Below are 7,226 nucleotides of genomic sequence, written 5' to 3'. Positions count from 1 at the left end.
TAATAAAAACTGAACTTGGAAAGATTATGGCTGCTTTCTTTCTTTTTTTTTTTTTTGAGACAGGAGCCTCAAGCTGTCCCCCTGGGTAGAGTGCCGTGGCATCACAGCTCACAGCAACCTCCAACTCCTAGGCTCAAGCGAGTCTTCTGCCTCTGCCTCCCAAGTAGCTGGGACCACAGGCGCCTACCACAACGCCCGGCTATTTTTTGGTTGCAGCCGTCATTGTTGTTTGGCGGGCCCGGGCTGAATTCGAACCCGCCACCTTGGGTGTACGTGGCTGGCACCTTAGCCACTTGAGCCACAGGTGCTGAGCCTATGGCTGCTTTCTTAAGAAAACTCATAAACCAGGGTTGAAATCAGTGGGAAATTATTTTTTAGATTTGTTCCTCTACTAATATTCTTTCCAAATTATTTCATATTTCATGGGGTTATTTGGGGATTCAAAGGCTATCCAGAAGCTCAATGCCTGGCACATGAAAAGGCCTTCAGTAAGTGCCACTGTGGTTCAGAAAGGTGAGACTTTAGAGAACGCTGCCTGGCAGTGAGTGTAAAAGGAAACGATATTTTCCTTTTCTTCAAGTAAGTAGGTCTTATTTCCTCAAGTAGATTAGCCGTTTCCTAGAAAATGGGCTGTGAGTTTTTGTTTTTCTTTTTCTTTTTCTTTTTTTTTTTGGCTTATACAGCTACAGTGCTCTTCAGGGGTTCACGAAATACTGTTGAATGAGAACTCATGATGGTCAAAAACATGTCAGAGATTTTCCATTTTTATTTTACACATTCAAAGTGAGTGTATTTTCCTTAGGAAAAAAAGTCTTAATCTCTTACAAGAAAATAATGGAACTTTTTAATGCTAAAGGGGAAAGAAAATGAAAATACTATTGAATCCAAATTATTTTTGTTCCTTTATTATTTTCAAGATACTTAGCCAGTGGGTAAGTAGTGCATTCCAGTAAAGTGCCCCATGACTCTGAAATAAATGTACATGTAAAATTACTACAGTAGAATGTATTAAGAAACTTGGAAACTAGTTAAATTCCTGATGGGAATTATGACTGAGAAACCCTGATAAAACTGCTGGCTACTGAAGAGACTGAAACATATACAGATGAAATTTGAACTATCTAGTGTTTTTTAGTTGTATTTGTTGCTGCTAATCTGAGTAAATGAAGTAACGAAGTAACACAGAAGGAAGAAATTGACAGTCCTATAAATTCTGCCCTTGAAAGAAGCAGAGATAAGAGTACACCTTGGATTCAGATCTGACAGACAGGACTGCCTACACTTCTGATTTTCACTGGTTAATCCCATATCTTCCCTCTCCTCCAAAGCCTTCCCTTCTAGAGGAGGAGCTAGTTGTCCAGTGAACCATGGCAAATCCAGGTTGTATGGTCACCTATCCAGTTAAGGAACAGAGAAAAGCGTGCTCGCAACTTCTGGGTCTCTTTACATTTTGATTCAGGTTGTAAGTCAAGATCTATGACAGGATCCAAGGTTTCATTTCTTTCTTCCCGTGGTTACTGGAACCACCTCTGTGGAGTGATTAGTCTGCAGCCATGTGGCTCACTCCTAAGGCTCGTTCCCTAGCCCCTGCATATTTCTGGAAATTGCCTTCTCACTAGATGGTCGAGGTGGGCTTAGAAAGTCAAACTCAAATTCACCTTAGCCCAGCTTTGCTGGTGATGTTTCTACTGCGATGCTCCATGCATCCCCTCCCCATTTGGGCATGTGGAACGGCTGTCACTCAAGGCCCAGCTCAACAGTCCCATCTTCCATGAAGCTTTCCTCCTATGGGTGCTTCTGCAGCTCCCTGTGGGTGCCTCTGTTACATACAGTGTTTGTGGTGAGTTCAATTCCCATCTCTCTACCCTACGTGTTTGTGAGTGAAATGAGTATATTTTCCTCACTTGTCCGTCAAGGAGATTTACCCACCCCTCGTCTTCCAGAGCCTGAGTCTTCTTGCTCCCGTTGGGCAAGTTCTGTGGGTTCTCCCCTAAAGAGTCTGCTTACACTTACAGAAATACAAACATCAAGGAAATTTTCCTGGGGAGGAAGTGACCCAAGAGAGGGTCATATCACCAAAGTTACAGCAGATAGCTATAAGTAAGTATGCAGGCTAGAGAGACAAACTTCCAAGGATCCACCCTGGGTATTAAATAAACAACAGTTTTTACAGCAGTGCTGGGGATAGGAGTCATGAGGCCCCAAAACGACTGAGATACAGTTTCCATCCTGGCAACTTGGAGGTCAAAATTATGCTAAATTACTGAAAATAAACATTTCTTTCACAATTGAATGTGGTCTGAAATTTGTAGTGACTGCATTCATCAAATTCTGCCTTTCCATCCTTCAGCCACTTCACCTGTCCCCCTGCCCACTACCCTCCATAACATTTATTTTTCAGGATTCTCATGGTTATTTTCTCTTCATTATTTTTTCATATTAACTTGAGTAGTAAAACAAATCTATATTTTAGTTTGAGTATTTTAAAATAAGAGTGTATTAATAGAAAATGTAATGGTTCACAAAGGCCAACATACCATGGGACTATTGCCATTTAAAAGGCAGTTATTATATACAGTTCCCAAGGGGAGGGTTCAGTCAGGCTAGAGAGAGAAAAAGAACTACTACTGGGCGAAAGCCTTTCCTGTGGTTCCTGCAGGAAGAAAAGAGGTGTGAGGCAGCGTAAAGATTTAGGATTGGCTCCTCTGAACCACTGGTTCAGAAGTGGTGTAGGCGCTGTCCCTAGCTGTCTAATTGTGGTCCTCAGGTCCTTAAGGCAGGGGAGTAGTATCCCAGAATGTGAGAGCCCGGTAAAGAGGGCCATGAAGTGAGAGACGAGGGCTCTGGGTTCTGCAGTGGTGGGTTCACATATGAAAGGGGGGTTGTTTGCCTTCTCCAAGGCCAGTAAGGTCCCAGCTGATGAGTTGTTTGCTATCACTCGTAATTAGCTAATGCTATGCTAGGCAGACCTTCCAGAGTCAGCAAGGCTTAGATGTCAAAACATCAGAATTACAGAAAATTTAAAAAATGTGGGCAATACAGAGTGGCATTAAGTTTGATATCCTTCAGTCAAAGTTATTTTTCTAACCATCAGTGGAGATTTAAAGTTTTCCCTTTTTTTTTTTTTTTTGATACAGAATCTCAAGTTGTTGCCCTCAGTAGACATGTGGCATCACAACTCACTGCAACCTCAAACTCTTAGGCTTAAGCAATTCTCTTGGCTCAGCCTCCCAAGTAGCTGGGACTACAGGTGCCCACCACAACACCTGGCTATTTTTTTTGTTGTTGCTGTCGTTGTTGTTTAGCAGGCCCTGGCCATGTTTGAACCCACCAGGTCCAGTGCATGTGGCCAACACCCTAACCACTGAGCCTTGGGTGCCAAGCCCAAAGTTTTCATTAGTCCTAGCACATTGGCTCATTCCTATAATTCTAGCACTTTGGGAGGCCAAGATGGGAGGATCACTCGAGGCCAGCAGTTAAAGACCAACCTGGGTAACATAGGGAGACCACTGTCTCTACAAAAAAAAATTTTAAATAGCCAGGTATGGTAGTGTGTCCCAGCTACTGATTGTGCCACTGCACTCCAACATGGGTCACAAAGTGAGACCTGTCTCTTAAAAAAATTCATTATATTGATTATACATAATTTTTATTAAATTTTTTCCTAAACTTTAATATATCTCATTGATATCGTAAGTTCTCAATTTCCACTATATTTCATATTTAGGTGTTGTTTGCATATTCTGTATATAACATACCTAGTGAGTTTTCTTAAGCCTCTTTTTCTTTTCCATCAAATGGCACTGGCTGTACTTCCAAAACAAAGTAACATGCTGTTGGTGGGGATGCACTGCTTTCCTTCTAGGCGTTTCAGAGCCAGTGCTCCTTTATCTACTTTCCTCCTGCAGGAGGAGCAAAAGATGCCAGAAAGAACCTCCCTATTAGGAGTTACTGAGGCTGAAGGGTTTGAATGTCTTCCCCCAAAGGACACAAGAGCAGAAAAGGATGCCTCCCATTTCCAAGCTGGAGCTAGTGTTCACCTGCGGTAACAGGTGACTTCTTGGCAATTAGCTCTCAGTCAGAGCTATTTGAAGTATTAGTGAGTTACGTGTCTCCTAAACTACCTTCCTTCATAGCACTGAGACCAGTGATGAAGGCAAACATATTCAGAAATCTGTTCCTCTGAAAACTTCACCTTCTAAATCTCAGACAAGCTTCCCCTTGGTGAGTTGGCAGGTGACCTCCTTCGTCCCCTTTCCCCACACAGTGATGTAGGGTTGGGGGTCTCAGTGAGGAGCCCACATTGCTTTAGTTCATGTCCTCTGAGAAGCAGATGCCAAGATGGGATTACACATGTAAGGACTTTATTAAGGGAAATGCCTATGGAGAAAACGGAGCACGAAAAGCTGACCGAGCCATCAGACTGTGATGCAGCTCAGACTCCACTGAAGGACGGGGAAGGAAGTGTAGCAGAAGTGTCCTGCTGCAGGCTGTCTTAAGGAAGATTTGGCAAGGCTTACATCAAGAGGCGTCCCATACCTCCCAGTAGTGGGCCCATCTTCATATCCTTGCTTGACTCAGGCACAGGAAGGATGCTGTTTATTTTTTTTTATTTTTTTGAAGACAGAATCTCAGTTTGTTGCCCTCAGTAGAGTACCATAGTGTCATAGCTCACAGCAACCTCCAACTCTTGGGCTCCAGCAATTCTCTTGCCTCAGCCTCCTGAGTAGCTGGGACTACAGGCACCCACCACAACGCCTGGCTATTTTTTAGAGATGAGGTCTGGCTCTGGCTCTGGCTCAGGCTGGTCTCGAACCTGTGAACTCAGGCAATCCACCCTCCTTGGCCTCCCAGAGTGCTAGGATTACAGGTGTGAGCCACTGTACCTGGCCTTAGGGTGCTGTTTAATACCTGGGAAATGTGGCCTGAGCATAAATGTGGGTGACAGATTTTAGAGCATGGTGGTTGGGGCTCTCAGTCAGGCCCCTAGACTTGAGCAGATTCTCATGGCTACTTTTGGGAGGTCTCTTTGCTGCTGCCATTAGGCTGTTACAGTTAAAAAATGTAAGATGCAAAGTCCATTCAGCAGGACTTAAAATCTAAGGACCTGAACCAAGTCCATCTGCAGTTGACCCTTTTGGACAGACAGCTGGTGTGTCAGGAAAAACATTGAGTATGATAAGCCTGCATTTCTATCCTGGCTCTGCTTTGGTGGTTATACAACCTGGCTGAGCCTGTTGCCTCATCTCTATAATGAAGGTAATAGAATGCCTAACTCTAGGCTGTCTACAGCATATACTGTGTATAGAGATGCGTAGCATAAAACCCAGATAGTGCTCCTTGATAACCATTAGCCCCTCTCGCATCATTCCCTCTTCGCGCCTCTGGCCTCCAGCCTTCACAGAGTGAAGGTTCAGGAGACGGCTAGCTTTGCTTCCCCACATCCATATCATCCTTATAGTTACCATATGTCATCGACAGCCTCTTGGTTGCCCACTGGGGAACCGGCCATAGTCAGCATTTAATTTGGCCATCTACTTTCCATACCTCAGCACAGGGCTGGGCTGTCAGTGTGAACGCAGGAGAAGGCACATTCATTTGGTCCCAACTGAATTAGCCAGGTTAGTCTGCAGCCAGGAAGTCACGTGATGCTTTCCCAGACCAAATATAAATTATTTTTAGATTATTCACTGCTTGGCATTATCCATGCCACAGCTCCCTCTTATTAGAGCACATCAGAGAAAATTGGCTGCTGCCAATGAATGGATTTGCCAGGGCTGGGCCTCTGTGTTCTCATTTGTGAGAAGAGTGATTGGAATTGACCATCATTCTCAACTCTGGCAGCATGTTGGAATCACTTGGGGAGTTTTCAAACATCCTTCTTCCCAGACTGTGCTTCAAGTCTATTATTAAAATACATCAGAATCTCTAGGTGGGATCTAGGCAGTAGTACTTTTTAAAGCTCCCCAGGTGATTTCATTGTGCAGTCCAGTTCAATGACCGTGAAAATGATTTCAAAGCTTCCTTCCATCTCTCATTTCAGGGATAGTAACCTTGAAGAGAGTACAGTCTACTTCTAATTTAATTCATTAAAATAGAAATTATAAGAATGGTTATTCCAGCAATTTTATAATTTTATATTCTTAAATTCCATACTCTCAATCGTATTCATCTTTGGCATCTTGGTCACTTGGTGTTTAGACTCATAATTAATACATAATACATAAATATTTGTTTACCTCATACATCTGTCACAATCCCTTGTTTTCACTAATCTGTATAATATGTGGTGGGTATACATGTCACAGAATTGGTTGCCCTTCCTTCTGTAATAGAAGGTAGCTCTTGAATGCCATTTCCATTTAGTATTTAAGTGTACAGCTAAATGAATTTTTACATGCCATAAAAGTTTCTATGCCTCCATGTAACCAACACCCAGATCAAGGTACAGAACACTGCCAACAATCCAGAAGGCTCCCTCATGCCCTCTCCACTCAACCTTTCCATCCCCCAGAGGTCACCACTCTTCCTACTTCTATCACTTGAAGTTAAAACTAAAGTCTTTTAAGTAAGTCCTCAGTCTAATGTAAGCTCATTCCTCTCCCCTGTTTTCTTCTCTGGGTGTGATTGGGGGGTCTTATTCTCATCCTGTCATCAGGAGAGAGGTCTGTTTCAAGCATGGTTGGTTTAAAGTGGATTTATGTGTAACCAATCATTCTAAAACATAGTGGCTAAATCCAAAGCTTTACTCTCTCTCATTTTTGTGGGTGGGCTGGGCTCCCCCTGGGTTCTGATTATCTCACTTGAACTCTCCTGTGCAGCTTTGATCAATTGGTAGCTGAAGCTGGGTCACCTACAGGACAGCACTGGGCAGGAAGATCTGAGTTGCCTTCTTTACTCTGAGAAAGTGAAAATGAGCTCAGGCTAAGAATGTAAAAAAATCTGCCCAGCCATTCATCAGGCTAGAATAAGGTAGGGATAAAGCCAGATGCAAAGTTAGCAGAATAATTTTTTAATCCAAGAGCAGCTGTAAATGGCCACCAACTGCCTTTATTATTCACTAGAAAGCTTTTTTTCCTAAAATCATAGATTATGTGAAGCTTTCATCAGTAGGAATGACACTTTGCACTTTTACCTGGAAGAGCTGAGCCAAACGTTCAAGATGCAGAGGGTTTCTGGACACAGCATTATACTTCTATTATAGCTTTCTAATATCAAAGGAAACA

This window comes from Otolemur garnettii, unplaced genomic scaffold, assembly GCF_000181295.1.
Source record: "Otolemur garnettii isolate 467f Iridium unplaced genomic scaffold, OtoGar3 scaffold00002, whole genome shotgun sequence".
NCBI classification, from domain to species: Eukaryota; Metazoa; Chordata; class Mammalia; order Primates; family Galagidae; genus Otolemur; species Otolemur garnettii.
Note: the sequence above shows the minus strand (reverse complement) of the source record.